The sequence below is a fragment of the Rhincodon typus genome, chromosome 16, assembly GCF_021869965.1.
Source record: "Rhincodon typus isolate 14 chromosome 16, sRhiTyp1.1, whole genome shotgun sequence".
NCBI lineage: Eukaryota > Metazoa > Chordata > Chondrichthyes > Orectolobiformes > Rhincodontidae > Rhincodon > Rhincodon typus.
In genome coordinates this window covers 4,598,870-4,615,330 of record NC_063347.1, presented here as the reverse complement: position 1 = coordinate 4,615,330, position 16,461 = coordinate 4,598,870, and the positions used below count along the sequence as shown (strand labels likewise).

General features: G+C 43.6%; 1 protein-coding gene across 2 annotated transcripts in view; it reads left to right on the top strand.

The window, feature by feature from the left end:
- The window catches only part of LOC109915249 (podocalyxin-like 2), a 47,096-nt gene that overhangs the window by 1,523 nt on the left and 29,112 nt on the right, over positions 1-16,461 (top strand). The window lies entirely within an intron of this gene.

Sequence of the window (16,461 nt, the reverse complement as noted above, 5' to 3'; positions counted from 1 at the left end):
CGACCTGAAACGTCGACCCTCCTGCTCCTCTGATGCTGCCTGACCTGTTGTGTTCCTCCAGCTCCACACTGTATTGACTCTGACTCCAGCATCTGCAGTTCTTGCTATCCCTGTACCTGATGAGAGAGAGTCCATCTTGCAAACAGAAACTGGACAGCATGGGGAGAGGGAACAGCTCTGAAATATCAAATGTTCTGAAACATCCTGCAACAACTATGCCAGACTCTGGGGAGAAGAAGGAGCATTTGCATTGATGTAGCACCGTTTACAACCACCGGGAATCTCAAAGCGCTTTCTAGGGATGAAATACTTTTGAACTGCAGTCACTGTTTTCATTAGAAAAGTGAGTACCATTTTGTGTACACCATGTTCTCACAGATAGCAATGTGACCATTTGTTTTGATCTTTGTTTTTCCTTCTTGTGATGTTGAATTTTTTTATTTCACCTTTTTTTTAATCAGCCTGTTCAGAGATGTTATTACACAGCTCTGGAGCAGGTGGGACTTGAACCCAGGCCTCCAGTACAGGAGTAGGGATGCTACTACTCTGAGGCAAGATGGCCCCTCTGTTGTGATGTTGATTGAGTCAGGACACTAGCCAATGCTCTTTTTCAAAGTGGTACAGTGGGATTTTTCAACTTCTGCCTAAGGGGGCAAAGGCCTGGATTGGACATTTCATCCAGAAGTACAGCATCTCTCACAGGATTGTGCTCTTTGGATGTCAATCCAACCTGTTGCACTGGAGTTTGAACCTATTTGTCTAGGCCTCGACATGCCTAAACCAGCAACATTAACCATATGGCACCTTCACCCCCATAGAAAGTTTTCAACCTGAAGCACTGGGCTGAATCTTACATTACTTTGGGGTAAGTGTGAGGCTTTTTGAAGGATTTCTCTCTGTGAGGCCGAGAGAAATTTCTCACCAAACCCTTCTAATGAATTACCTACCCTGCCCCATCTGAGTGAGCCCCATCTTACCACGTGCTGTTTCCGTAACGACTTGCTGCTATCCCAGAATTGACCAGCGTCCTTTGTGCTCACGCCATCTTTAAAAATCTGTTGTGTAGCTAGACAAACTGTATCAGTCTGGAGCTGTCCCACACAGTTCCTGATATTTGACAGACATTGTAGACAAGGGGAAAATTGACGCCCTGCTTTTTCAGCAGGAACCTGGCTGCCCTGCAGGACAGGGTTGGCCAGAGGCAGCACCTCCTCTAACCCAGGACCAATAGTGAAGCCCTTGATAGCAGGCCCAGCAGTCTGAGGTTTCCAACCAGGTCAATGCAGCCTGGAGAAATGCCCAGCGCTGTAGGAGGAAGATCAAAGTCCTTCTCTACTCTACAATGAAGTGCCCTCATCTTCTCTCCAATTCTGCTACTCTCCTCACCTCCCGCCAAGGCTCCTGCTCTATTCACTCTCGTTACTGCCTACACCATCCTCCCTCACTCACTCTCACCCACCCCAGTCCCCGACTCCACTGACCCTGTGTGCCCTCTGTGCTGCCCACTCACTCAGGACACTTCCCCCACCCCCAGCACCAACAGTAACAGCTGTGTCACCCACTACCATCTCCCTCAATACCTGCCTCTCTCTCATTCCAGGAGGGAAACAGCACCCCCATGGGGGTAGAAAGAGTCAGGCCGGGTGCAGGGCTGCTCGACATTCAGTTCCTCCCCCCTCACGTGGAGAGGATCCTGGGTCTGCCCAACCCGAGGGGCTGACTGACTGTGTCCAAGCCTCTGGACTGGGATCAGAGGCTTCTGTTCACTCACTGTGCCGGGAGTGAAGGCTTTCCCCCTTCACATGACTGACGTTTGCTGGCATCAATGACAGGCTTCCTGCCTTTGGGTCAGTGCTAAAGAAAGTATAGTGAGACAGAAATGATATGGTTCTGGTATCTCAGACTGAGGGGACAAAGTGCACAAAGGAAGGTAGGGCAGGGCAGGGATGCTGTGAGCTCAACGTGAGTGAAGAACCTGGAGATGCAGCCTGATGCAGTCCCCTAGCTGGGGTGGGGGGGTGGGGGGAGGTTGGTGGTGGCCCTGAGCACACAGTTGCTGCAGGTTTACAATGAGACTTACAGAGGCAGCGCAAGGTACAGCATTGAAGTGCAGCTGCATCCTGTTAGTGGATAGGAGATGGGCATGAGGGCTCTTAGAAGCTAACATATGTTGGACACCAGTGTCAGTGGGTGTGAGGTGTTTGTGCCAGCGCCCACAGAGTGTGCCCTGAGATGTTGGTGCCTGGTGTCCAGCATGGAGGTTCTTTGAAGCAAGTGGTGAGCTGATGTTGCCAGGTAAGTGCTCTGACTTCCACCTTGAGAAAACTTGACTTCTAGCTTGTTTGTGGCATTTACTAAGAAAGGAAGCTGAATATTAATGAGGCATGTTGAGCCATTAATAAGGTGGTTAATGAGCAATAATCCCTCTGAATTAACGACTCACCGATGCTTAACAAGAAACTCGTTAGCTTGAATGCTTATGAAAAGCACAGAAGCTGGTGTGAGATGCTCCCAGTGTTGAGATGGGTTTTGTTAGTCTTCTCACATGATTCTGCCTCACATTTCTCCATCACCCACATTGTTCTAACCTCTAGAATATTGTGCCCATTATCTCTGCTTCTGTCCACAAATGATGCCTGAATTGCTGAGTATTTACTGCATTGTCTGATTTTATACCACATTACGCAGACTAGTTTATTCTGTGGCACCAGTTAGCACCATAACCAACAAGTGGCCTTGGGGGTTCACCCATAAGTCACTAGACTAGTAATCCCAGAGACCCAGACAAATGCTCTGGGGTCGTGGGTTCAAATACCATCAAGGCAGCTTGCGGAGTTTGAATTAAATTAATAAAAGTTCTGGAATTGAAAGCTAGCCATCAGTAATGGTATGTTAAAACTGTTGTCAATTCAAGAAACCCATCTGGTTCACTTATATCCTTTAGGGTTGGCAACCTGCACTTCTTTCCTGGCCTACATGTGACTCCTGATCTACTGTAATGTAGGTAACTCTTAACTGGCCTCTGAAATGTCCCAACAAACCACTTAGTTCAAGGGTGGTTAGGGAGGGGCAACAAATGCTGGACTGATGAGAAACACCCACAGAATTTGAATCAGTAATCTATCTTGATATTCCCAAGTGGAGTGCTGAGTGAGTATCGCAGTTTGTAAAAAATGTTAGGCTCCACCCGTTCAGGTAAATACAACAAATTTAATTATTTAGAGGAAATGTGTGGGATATTTATAGCTCAACCTTGCCAGATGACATCTAGTGCAGAGAAATGTGAATTGTTACCTTTGGTGGGAAAATAAACTGAACAGCATAATTTTGACAAAGGTGCAGGAACAGAAAGACATTGTACTGTGCATGAACAAATTTTTGGAGGATCTGAGGACACCGTTTACAAAGATTGGCTTGGAATTTTAGGTTTTAATTATGAAGGAAGAGAGCACAAAACTGAGCTATTTATTCTTAACCCTTTTAAAAACACTGGTTAGACCTCAGATAGAGTATTGAGCCCAATACTGGGCTCCACTCTTTAGGAAGGAAGACCAAGGTCTTGGAAAGGTGAATGCTGCCAGGGATGGGGACTCCGGAATCCTGGAATTTATCTCACATCTCCAAACTGGATGTACCTAGATTACATGCTATTGTTTGCATTGTGTGCAGCAGAAGCTGTCTGGGATAACAAATTATGTTGCTACATGAAGTGTATCGTAATTGAAACACTACTAACGTGGGGTCTAATTAACTGTGCAGTATAACAAGCTGTGCAGTAAAGTCACCATTCAATATAACAAGCCATTTAGTGTAACTGGCATGCCGCGTAACTAAGTATGAGCTGTAACAAACCTGTGTGACTGAAAATAGCAAAGTGTTGCTGCGGTGGTACAGGACCTTTTGTGAGATCACACCCCCTCTCAAGTACTGTGGGTAAAAGTAAAGTCATCTAATTGTCTGTAGGGCTGCTCTCTGATTAGAGAGTAACAACTGGTGGTGGTTTAACCTGAGGATCAGCATGCCTCATCCAAGGAGAGAGGTTGCAAAGTAGAGTTCTTAATGGAGATCTCAGCTAGTGCAGTAATCAAACCCACATTGTTGGGATTATTCTACATTGCAGAGCAGCCGTCAAGCCGACAGAGCTAAACAGCTGCTGTTGGTACAATTTTGCTCCACTTTATCAGGGAGGGATGGACTTGCATCGGAAGCTGATCAGAGAAGGTTCACTTGGCTGATTTTGTGATGGAGGGGTTGTCTTATGAGGAAAAGTTGACAAGGTTGGACCTGTATCCTTTGGAGTTTAGAAGTGATCTTATTGAAATGTATACGGTGGTGAGGTGGTTTGACAGGCTAAATCCTGAGGGGATGTCTTCCCTTGCGAGGGAATCCAGATCGAGGGGAATCATTCTTTTTAAAAAGGTCTCCCATCTAAGACAGAGTTGACGAATTTCTTCTCTCAAGAGTGTTGCTAACTTCTTTAGAATTGTCTTCCCCAGATTCCACAGAGCCCTCTTCCTTGTAGACAGAAAGAACACCAACACACTCTGTTTCAGCTCAGCTATTCAGTTCAGAATAAGTGACAGCCGTTCACTGGTTCATTTCTCAGGACAATGCCTTCACCAATCAGTCAACATGCCTAGTTTAAAATTTTAAATAAAGCCTGGCAGTTAACTATCAGCCATCATTAACTATGGCAACACTTCTACCAATCAGAGTCCATTTGGCCAATGATCAGCATTATCCCCTCACACAATATAAATGATGGTTACCCCTTACGTTGGTATTCTTGCGAATTGTGCTCCTCAGTGCAAGATGAGAAGCTTTGACAAAATGTGTTTTTCTGGGTAATATTCAAATAATGTTCACTTACAAAGCCATTGATCAATAAAATGGGCCAAGGCATGTAACATAGAAAAACATCCTGAGTTACTCGACAGAGGCGTGAGGGGAATGGACTCACGACCATAAAAGGAAGATCTAGAAGGAGTGACCAACACTTGCTCCAATGGATGGAGTTTATTGAGGGGGCAAAGGACTGGTGAAAGGGGAAAGGATAGAGGAGTAAAGAGGGGTTTGGACAAAATAGATGGGGAGAAAATGTTGCTACTGAAGGGCACAGAGTTAAAGTGAGTGGTAAAAGAAGCAAAGGCGACACGATAAACGCGAGTGGTTAGGGTCTGGAGTATACTGTCTGAGATTGTAGTGAAAGCAACTTCAATCAAGACATTCAAAAAGGAATTAGTCTGCTATCTGACAAAGGAAGAACATACAGGGTTATAGCGCAAGCCAGGGAAATGGCACAAGGTGAATTGCTCATTCGGTGATGGGCCTCCTTCTATGTCATGACCATTCTGTGATTCTGAAGAGGGAACTTAAAAGAGTGGAATCCAGTCGGCTGAAGGCACAACTACTAAAGGTTATAGTGGGAGGATATATACAGGAAGGTGGAATCAGGGGAATAGTGAGTTTGGTTTTGGGAGGGTGCTTGTAGGACTGGAGAAAATCTCAGCATTAGAGCAGGTGAAGGCTGTGGAGTGATTTGAAGAGGTGGGGCGTAGGGCACCCTGGTTGAGAGGGCTGGACGCACATGATTTGGTCTGGAAAAGGATTTCGGCAACGGAGGTTTTGTTTAGCTGAGATGTCTGGAGGACAGCGGATGGTTTCAGCAGCACTGGTGGAATTGATCCCAGATTGAGGAGAGTCACAGTAGCAGGTGGCCTGAAGAAGATGATTTTGGCCTTCCTCATGTTTAACTTGATGATGTTATTGACTGTACAGCAACCACGTCACAGCTAAACAGGAAGATATGTTCGCTGTGTTGCTGTCAAAATTATCATACCACTTTTCTTCCCCAAGGACCTTGAACCTGTAGCTGTGCTTATCTCTCTTATTCATCCCATCCCCCTACAAGGGTCAGGAGGCAATTGCCTAGTTGTATTATCGCTAAACTATTAATCCAAGTAATGATCTGGAGACCCGAGTTTGAATCCCACCATGGTAGATGGTGGAAATGAATGCAATAAACTAAATTGTTGATTGTCTGAAAGTCTATCTGGTTTACTATTGTCCTGTAGTGAAGGAAACTGCTGGCCTACATGTGACTCCAGTCCCATAGCAATGTGATTGGCCCTTAACTGTACTCTGGGCAATAACTGCTCTTATAACCAGTGCTATCCCTTCAATGAATAAAAGAAAATCGACGCTGTTGGAAACACAAACTAATTCATCTAATTCCCTTTACTCTTCACAAACCCAGTGAACCATTCCCTTCACTCAGACTTATCAATCAATGGGTCAATGGCAGGAAAAGGCATTCAGAACCTGGAGAGCAGAATATGTAAAACATTCTATAGCTCCTTTTGTTTAGACATAATGACCATTCCCAATACTAGCAAGGGGGTGCTGATGGCCTAGTGGTATTATTGCTGGACTGTTAATATAGAGACCCAGATAATGTTCTGGGGACATGTTTGAATCCCACCATGGTAGATGGTGGAATTTGAATTCAATAAAAATCTGGAATTAAGAGTCTAATGATGACCATGAGTCCATTGCTGATTGTCGGAACACCCATCTGGTTCACTAATGTCCATCAGGGGAGGAAGCTGCCATCCTTACCTGGTCTGGCCTACATGTGACTCATGACCTACAGCAATGTGGTTGACTCTTAACTGCCCTCTGGGCAATTAGGGATGAGTAATAAATGCTGGCCTAGCTAGCCATACCCATATCCCGTGAATGAATTTTCAACAAAGGTTCTGAGCTAATAAGCTCTGATGATGTGAGTTGCTGCAAGATTCATACCCTGAAGGGCAAAAGAACAGTGAAAGCTGTCTCTGGAATTTACATCAAAGCCTGACCAACAAGGACATTCAGCCACCAATGCTAATGATTCACAGGCATAGAATTATACAGCATGGAAGCAGACCCTTCAGTCCAATTCGTCCATGCGAACCAGATATCCGAAACTAATCTAGTCCCATTTGCCGGATTTATCCCTGTTTTAACTTTGATTTTCCTTCACACTATGAAAATATGGGGAAATGGCAGGAGATTAGCGCTAACTATAAAAGCTCAGAAAGCCAGTGCAGGTATAATGGGGCGAATGGCTTCTTCCTATATAACTACTCTGTGACTTGGAGATGAGGAACTTCAATTATGTGGACAGATTGGAGACATTGGGACTGTTTCCCTTGGAGAAGAGCAGGTGAAGAGGAAGTTTGATCAAGGTGTTCAATACAATGATGGGTCTGGACAGAGTAGATAGCAAGAAGCTGTTCCCATTGATGAAAGGGTTAAGAAACAGAGGGCACTGAATTAAGAAGCAATGGAGATCTGAGAAACTAATTGACGCAGCAAGTGGTCAGGATCTGGAATATCCAGCTTGAGAATGTGGCAGAGGCAAATTCAGCTGAGGCTTTGAAAAGAGAACTGGTATATTCTCTGAAAAGGAAGAACACGTAGGGTTACAGGGAAAAGGCAGGGGAATGGCACTAGGTGAGTGAGTATAGACATTGTATTGTAACAATTCTGCGATAATAGGACTTTGTATGGATCTTTTGAACAGTGAGAGATACTAAATGTGTCAAATAAACCTTTGTTGTTACCACATTTACATCATCTGCTTTAGGCTCTGTATATTCTGACTCTATTACTTCCCTGTTATAAATCTATTGTTATTATATCTAAATGACATCAGGAATGGGGGATTTTAGTTACTTGGATGGACCAGTGAAGCTTTGATTGTTCTCTCTATATTAACAGTTTGCATTTATATAGCAAATGTATCAAAATATTTCACAGAAACATTAGGAGAGCATTAGAACAAGTGGCCCAAATACTAGGTCAAAGGGTTAGGTTTCAGAAATAGGAAGAGGTCGGGAAGTGGTGAATTTTAGGAAAGGAATTTCAGAGCTTAGGCCTCAGTAGCAGAAAGCACAGCCATTAATGTTGGAGGGATTGAAATTAGAGAAATTCTGTAGCCAGAAATTGAAGAGGGTTCTGAGGTGAGGCAATTACAGAGGTAGAGAGGGCCTGAGAAGAATTTGAAAACCAGGAGGAGAGTTTTTAAAATCAACCACCCCTTGACATTCAATGGCGTTACCATTACTGAATGCCCCACTATCAACATCTTGGGAGTCAACATTCATCAGAAACTCAACTGGATTCGCCACATAAACACAATGGCTACAAAAGCAAGTCAGAAGCTAGAAATACTGCAGTGAGTAGGTCACCTCCTGACTCCCAAAGCCTGACCATTTTATAAAGGCTAAGTCAGGAGTGTGTTGGAATACTCCCCATTTGCCTGGATGGGTGCAGCTCCAACAACACTCAAGAAGTTTGACACCACCCAGGACAAAGCAGCCGCTTGATTCGCACCACATCCACAACTATCCATTCCACCAATGCTCAGTAGCAACAGTGTGTACTATCTACAAGATGCACTGCAGAAATTCACCAAAGTTGGCTGCACCTTCCCGATAGATACATGCAGCAGATACATGGGAACACCGTCAACCTACAAAATCTTCTCCAAGCCACTCACCAACCTAACTTGGAAATACATCATCGTTCCGTCGTTCTCGCTGGGTCAAAATCCTGGAATTCTCTCCCTAAGGGCATAGGGTCTACCTACAACATATGGCCTGCAGCTCACCACCACCTTCACAAGGGCAACGAGGAATGGGCAATAAATGTTGAGTGAATAAAAAAAAAGTTGATTGGTGAATGGAATTTTGGTCCAAGTTAGGACTTAGGCAGCAGAGCTGTGATCTTAAGTTTTCAGAGGGTAGGATGATGGGTGTCTGGCCAAAAGAGCGTACGAGAATTAAGTCCAATGTAAACAAAAGCATGATTGAAGGTGTCAGCAGCTGATGAGCAGTCAATCCACTGCTGAAGCTGTAGGTGATATTATCTCACCATCTCCCAGACAAGGTTAGGTTAGAGAAACTGGGGAAATTTGATCAAAGTGTACGTGATTACAAAAGGTTTTGATAAGGTGGTCGAAGAAAAAACTGAGTGGTATAAGGGCCAGGGGCTTCAATCTTTCCAGCCCATACAGACTTAAGAGTTTGGGTAGAAGATGCAGTGGGCGGTTAGGAGTAGGTGGAGAGGTAGACATTTTCACACAGTAAGTGGTAATGACCTGGAACTCACTCTCTGTGAGGGTGATGGGGAATTTGGATAGATGCTTTATGGGAATAAACTTTCAATGCTACAAGGACAGTGCAGTGGAATGTGATTGATTAGATAATTTTACAGACAGTTGACATGGACTCAATGGGCTGAGTGGCCTACTTATTGTACCATAGTGACTCTATAACTGAATGACAACACTCTATTAAGAGTGTTTCAATTTGTGGTCAAGAATTCATGGAAGATTTGGACAGATTAGAGAAACAGAAACAGTTTCCCATGGTTAAAAGATCAGTGACTAGAGATACAGGTTGAAGGTATTTGGTGTTTTTTTTTTGTGCAGTGAGTGGTTAGTATTTGGATTGTGCTGATAAGATGGTGAACATAGATTTTATAGCAGTCTGGAGAGGGGCTTTGGATAAACACGTGAAGGGAAAAGAATTACTGGAATTTGGGTAAAGAGCAGGGGACTGGGATGGCCTTATATGCTACCTTATTCTATGGTTGTTAGCTATTAAAAATTAGTCTTGTATGAAGTTAACTGTTTTTGTGACATTAGGGAGTCCCAAAAATATTCTGAGTATTTTTGAAATACAGTTAGAACTTGGAACAGGGCAGCTGTACAGGACATTGATTAGGCGATGTTTAGAATACTGCATTCAATTCTGGTTTCCCTGATACAGGAACTGAACTTGAAAGGATTCAGAAAAGATTTACAAGTATGTTGCCGGGGTTGGAGGGGATTGAGCTGTAGGGAGAGGCTAAATAGGCTGGGGCTATTTTCCCTGTGGGGAGGCTGTGGGGTGGCCTTATAAAGGTTTATAAAATCGTGAGGGTCATGGATAGGCTGGATAGACAAGGTCTTTTCCCCAGGGTAGGGGAGTCCAAAACTAGAGGGCGTAGGTTTAAGGTGAGAGGGAAAAGATTTAAAAGGGACCTAAGAGGCAACATTTTCATGTAGAGGGTGGTGCGTGTATGGAATGAGCTGCCAGAGAAAGTTGTGGAGCCTGGTACAATTACATTTAAAAGGCATCTGGATGGGTATATGAATAGGAAGGGCTTAGAGGGATATGGGCCAAATGCTGGCAAATGGGACTAGATTAATTTAGGATATCTGGTTGGCATGAACATGTTAGATCAAAGGGTGTGTTTCCGTGCTGTCCGTCTCTATGACTCTGTGGCCTCTCAAGCTTTCCCCACATTTCTACAATATCAAGTCTGATCTGTGACCTGACTCGATATACTTCCCTTTATCCCAAATTGTCATTTAACAGAAATCTATTCAGCGCAGATAGGAAATTAAAAATTGGTCAAGTGTCAATTGCCAACTGCAGAAGAGAATTTCAGATTTCTTACTCTCTTTCTGTGTCAGGGTGTTTCCTGATTTCACTCTGGATGGGTCTGGCTGTAGTCTTCAGCCTGTCCCCTAACCTCTGTTCAAACACAGGCTTGTATCCATCCAGATTTAAAAACATTTCCAACTCTGCCTTCAACAGGGTATGTTTCAAACCTTCCATTCACATCACATTTCCTGGATCCCAATGCTTTAAAAGTATTCACCCAGTTCTGACAGTGCCTCTCCTCAAACCCATACAGAAAGAAAGATTTGGATTATATGAAGCCATGCACAGCTTCACGATGTCCCAAAACAATTTACTGTCATTGTTGTTGAGTCATAGCAGCTCATTTGCACATAGTAAGCTCCTGTTAGCAAATAGATCATCTGATCTTTTTATCGATTTATTGATTGAAGGATTTAATATTAGCAATTTTAGTTTTAAAAATATATCTATCCTAAAATCAAAATGTCAGCTTCATGGCAAAAGTGACTGTAGTATAGAAGCTCCATAGGCGGCTGTATACTTAGAGAGAGATGACTGGTGGTGGTTTTAACACACTTTGGGTTTGGGGGTGAGGTGAGAATGGCAGGTCCTTCATGGTGACCTTTAGCCGTTATGGGAATTGAACCCATGCTGTTGGCATCTATCTATGTTCCAAGCCATCTGTCTAGCCATGGTTGGCATGATTATGCTCGGCTGTATCTAATCACCAGCTCGCTCAATCCTTTCTCCATCTTTGATTTAGAATGCTTATGGGCATAGGGTTGTCACTGTGAAAGAGTTCCTGCTGCTCTCACATTTTCCCTTTGATCCTTTGTTATGGACCAGACCAGGTCCCGTGTTTTAAGAAGGTAGCCTAGACCCAAACTTTTTGCTATTTTAAAGACAAAAGCAACGTGCTGTGTTCCAGGTACAATTCGATTGGTCAAAATACTCAACGTTAAGCAAAACAATTTATTTAAACGCTATAGTTAAAATATAACAAAAGAAAGAAGAACTTAGAAAATCTTAATTCTAGTGGAAAACTTTAACAGAATAATAGATTCGGTAATTATTACTAATTAACTGTTTCAATATAATAACATCCCATAAACACACCCTTTGGCAAAAAGGTAGATTCAGAAAAACAGATTATGTCTCATATGCAGTCCAGCAGCTGAGGAAGAGAATCTCCCAGTGTTTGGCTATAATCGAGAGAGGGAAAAAATAGCTTCCACTTCTTCAAGCCCACAACAGCAACTACATAAGGCTAAAAAACTAAAAACTAGAAACCCTAGTCTGTGAGAGATGGCCACACCCATTCAGGCTGCTTCTATTGTTCCAACTTTAAAAAACAGTCCTAAAACCTCATTACCACAGATTGCTCAGCACCTCTCATTCAATCTCTCTAAAATACTAGGACAAAATACATGTCTTAAAGCCACAGCCCTAAGAACTGTATCTGTCTTGTTCTTGACAATGTTTTGAGCTTAACCACTTCCTGTGGCAGAAAATTCCACAGGCTTACCACTCTCTGGGTGGAAAAACATTCTCTTCATTCAATATGTATTGAGCAGACCAGTGTGTCCTTCAGCTAAATGTTGGAAATGTCCTTGATCCAGGCCATTCAAACTCTGCACGAAGATGGAGATGAGGAGGAGTTTTTTTTCTCTGAGGGTCATGAGTCTCTGAAACTCTCTTCCCAGAGAGCGGTGGAGATGGGGTCATTTAACGTTTTTAAGTCAAATTTTGACTGACAAGAAAGCCAAAAGTTTAGGCAGGAATGTCATTTCTTTTTATTCAGTCACGGGATGAGGGCATTGCTAGCTAGCCCAGTATTTATTGCCCATCCCAGAGGGTAGTTAAGAGTCTACATATTGCTGGGGGTATGGAGTTACATGTAGGCTAGACCAGGTATGGGTGACAGCTACCTTCAATGAACCAGATTAGTTTTCCTGACAATGGTTTCATTTTTATTTATTGAATTCAAATTCCACCATCTGCTATGATGGGAATTGAACCCAGGTCCCCAGGACATTTTCTAGGTCTCCAGGTTAATTGTCTATTGATAATACCACCAGGCCATCACCTCCCCATTTGGATTACAATCAGATGAACTCTAATTGCATTGTATGGAGGAGCAAACTCAAGATGCCAAATGGCCTGTTCCTAATTCGTATGTTTCCATCCCCCCACCACAGTACCAGAGAACCGTAGGGCTGCTCTCTCACAAGACCAAGACAACTACTTTGACCTGAGGGTCACCACACCTCAGGTGACAGGCAGCACCTTTATCGTAAACTCAGCCAATCCAGGATTGAACCTGTGCTGTTGGTGTCACACTGCATTGCAAACCAGCCCTCTGGTCAACTGAGCTAACCAACCACCAACTACTGCCCCCATACCCCCTCTGACCACAACTGAACCAGACTTTAGCCCTCTATCTGACCCCACGATGACCTTCTGACCATATATCCGTGCCATCACCAAGAGTACCTACTCTGTAATTGGAAAAAAGTAAATGATGCTGGCCTCCTTGAACACAGGATCAAGTCCAGGGTGCAGTGTAACTGGCACTTGTCCTTGGAACTGTACAATAACAGAAAGTGCATTTTTAAATTGGTTTCATGTGAATGAAATCTCTAGCACAAAACGAGCTAATGACCAGCAGACAAATAAGACAAGCTGCTTAATTTAACACAGGGCAGCAGTTCCAGTTCAGTCCCTCTGGAGGTCTAGCAGGGAGACAGCTGATGGGTTCTGATCCGTGTCATCCGTTATAAAACAGCAGATCAGACAGCTCTACATTCGGCTCAGCTTCATTCCTCTTGACTTGAGAAGATGTACCAGTTTTATTCCTGTTAGTTTTCTCTTTTCTTGATTCTCATTCTTACCTGCATTTTCTTCCCCTTCCTTCTCTCTTCTCATAGCAGTTGCCAACACTTGCTGGATGTACTCCTTTCTGCTGCTTTCAACTCTTTTTTTTCTAACTATCCTGCTCAAGCAAAAAGCAAACAGAAAAATGCACAATTTCTGTTAATTCCCCTATGATTTTTCTTCACTTCCTTTCATCGCTGTCTCAGTAGCTCAGCCCTTCTTTGGTGTGAGCTAAGAATATTTTATCAGATGCTTATACCATTAGTGTTGTTTGATATCCAAACACTTTGCCAATGCTCCCAACTATCCTGCTTTGGGTGGGAGTCTCTTGAAATGGACAGTTAGTCTCCTGAGCATTGCTTCCTGAGCAACTCGGGGAGGGATCTGGACCAGTTTGTGTCTCAACACTGCAATTGTGGTAAATTTGCTAAGCTTCTTTCAACAGCACCTTCCAAACCCATGACCACTTCCATCTAGAAGGATAAGGGCAGCAGATACATGGGAATACCACTGCCTGCAAGATCCCCTTCAATCCACACAATATCCTGACTTGGGAATGTATCACTGATCCTTCGGTTTCGCTGAGTCCAAATACTAGAGGTCCCCCGTTAACTGTGGGTGTACATCCACCACCTGCAAGAGGCAGCTCACCACCAGCTTCGAGAGAAATGACAGTGAGGCAATAAATGCTGGCCTGGCCAGTGAACATCGAGATCGAGTGAATTAATACATTAAGAAAGGCACATTTTGTCAAAGCTATTTGTCTTGCACAGATTATCAAAGTAAGGGGAAAACGACATTTATACTGTATAAATGGAGAACACTGATTGCCTGGCAAGCAGACATTGAGTTATAGAAGTGTCGCCCTAGAGAATACACTGGTTAACAATGGCTGACAATTAACTACCAAGCTCTGTTTGTACTTTGAACCAGGCATTTTTTTTTCCTTTATTCATTCATGGGATGAGAGCATCACTGGATAGGCAGCATTCATTGCCCATCCCTAATTGCCCAGAAGGCAGTTTAGAGTCGACCACATTGCTGTGGGTCTGGAGTCACATGTAGGTCAGACCAGGTAGGGATGGCAGTTTCCTTCCCTAAAGGACATTAGTAAACCAGATGGGTTTTTTCAACAATCGGCAATGGATTCATAGTCATCATTAGACTCTTAGTTCCAGGTATTTATTGAATTCAAATTCCACCATCTGCCATGGCAGGATTCGAACCCAGGCCCCCAGAACATTATCTGGGTCGCTGGATTTACAGTCCAACGATAATACCACTAAGCCATTTCCTTCCCGTTGACTCTGATTGGTCTGAGAAATGAACCAGTGAATGGCTGTCACCCATTTTGTTTAGTTGAATTTGGCATAGTGTGTGAACATGTTCTTCCTGTCTGTCCTGTGTGTTAGGGGACTGTGGAAGCTCATACTTTAAAGTAGAGGTTGAAAGATTTCCGATCACCGATGGTGTAAAATGTTATGGAGGTGGTTCAATGGGTTGAAGGCTTACTCCTGTTCCAATGTTCCTATATTTCTAGTAAAATATGTAGCTTTTAGTACGTGCAAGTGGAGCACACAGCAAGCCCACCTGACAATGGTTCTAACATGGTTGGTAGAGTAATTCTTCATATGTTCAGGACTATTTAGCCAATGCTGTCCAGGCAAGGGATCACATCAGATGCCAGACACTAGTATTGTGAGTTTTGTAAGTGTAGTTGAGTACAGTCAGAACCTAGTTTGTTGCTAGCAGCCAAATGAACGTGCTGTTGATACTTTCTACCAGTCTTTGAGACATACACCTTACATACCTAGCATCACATCAGTATGGATCACACATCTGTGTGATAAGCAGAATGTCTTTTTGACCGAATGGTGTTAGTGCTGAACAACACTCGTGGTGCTGCCTTTGTAATTATCCTGTGAGCACTGTGGCACTGTCCCTGTAATTATCCTGTGAGCACTGAGACGCTGGCCCTTTATCTTGTGAGCACTGTGGCACTGTCCCTGTAATTACACTGTGAGCTCTGTGGTGCTGGCCCTTTAACATAACATAAGATAACATAACATAAGAACTAGGAACAGGAGTAGGCCATCTGGCCCCTCGAGCCTGCCCCACCATTTAATAAGATCATGGCTGATCTTTTTGAGACTCAGCTCCACTTACCTGCCCACTCACCATAACCCTTAATTCCTTTACTGTTCAAAAATTTATCTAGCCTTGCCTTAAACACATTCAGCGAGGGTAGCTTCAATTGCTTCACTGGGCAGGAAATTCCACAGATTCACAACCCTTTGGGTGAAGAAGTTCCTCCAGACCTCAATCCTACATCTGCTTCCCTTTATTTTGAGGCGATGCCCTCTAGTCCTAGTTTCACCTGCTAGTGGAAACAACCTCCCTGCCTCCACTTTATCTATTCCCGTCATAATCTTATATGTTTCTATAAGATCTCCCCTCATTCTTCTGAATTCCAATGAGTATAATCCCAGTCTACTCAGTCTCTCCTCATAATCCAACCCTCTCAACTCTGGAATCAACCGAGTGAATCTCCTCTGCACCCCCTCCAGTGCTAGTATATCTCTTCTCAAGTAAGGAGACCAAAACTGCACACAGTGCTCCAGGTGTGGCCTCACCAGGACCCTATACAGCTGCAGCATAGCCTCCCTGTTTTTAAACTCCATCCCTCGAGCAATGGCAGACAAAATTCCATTTGCCTTTTTAATTACCTGCTGCACCTGCAATCCCACCTTCAGCGATTCATGCACAAGGACACCCAAGTCCCTCTGCACAGCAGCATGCTGCAATTTTTTACCATTTAAAACATAGTCCATTTTGCTGTTATTCCTACCAAAATGGATGACCTCACACTTATCAACATTGTACTCCATCTGCCAGACCTTTGCCCACTCACTTAGACTATTTGTATCCCTCTGCAGACTTCCAGTGTCTTCTGCACACTTTGCTCTACCACTCACCTTAGTGTCATCTGCAAATTTTGACACACCACACTTAGTCCCCAACTCCAAATCATCTATGTAAATTGTAAACAAATTAATTATCTTGTGACCTCTGTGGTGTTGGCTCTTTAATTACACTGTGAGCACTGTGGTGCTGGCCCTTTAATTACACT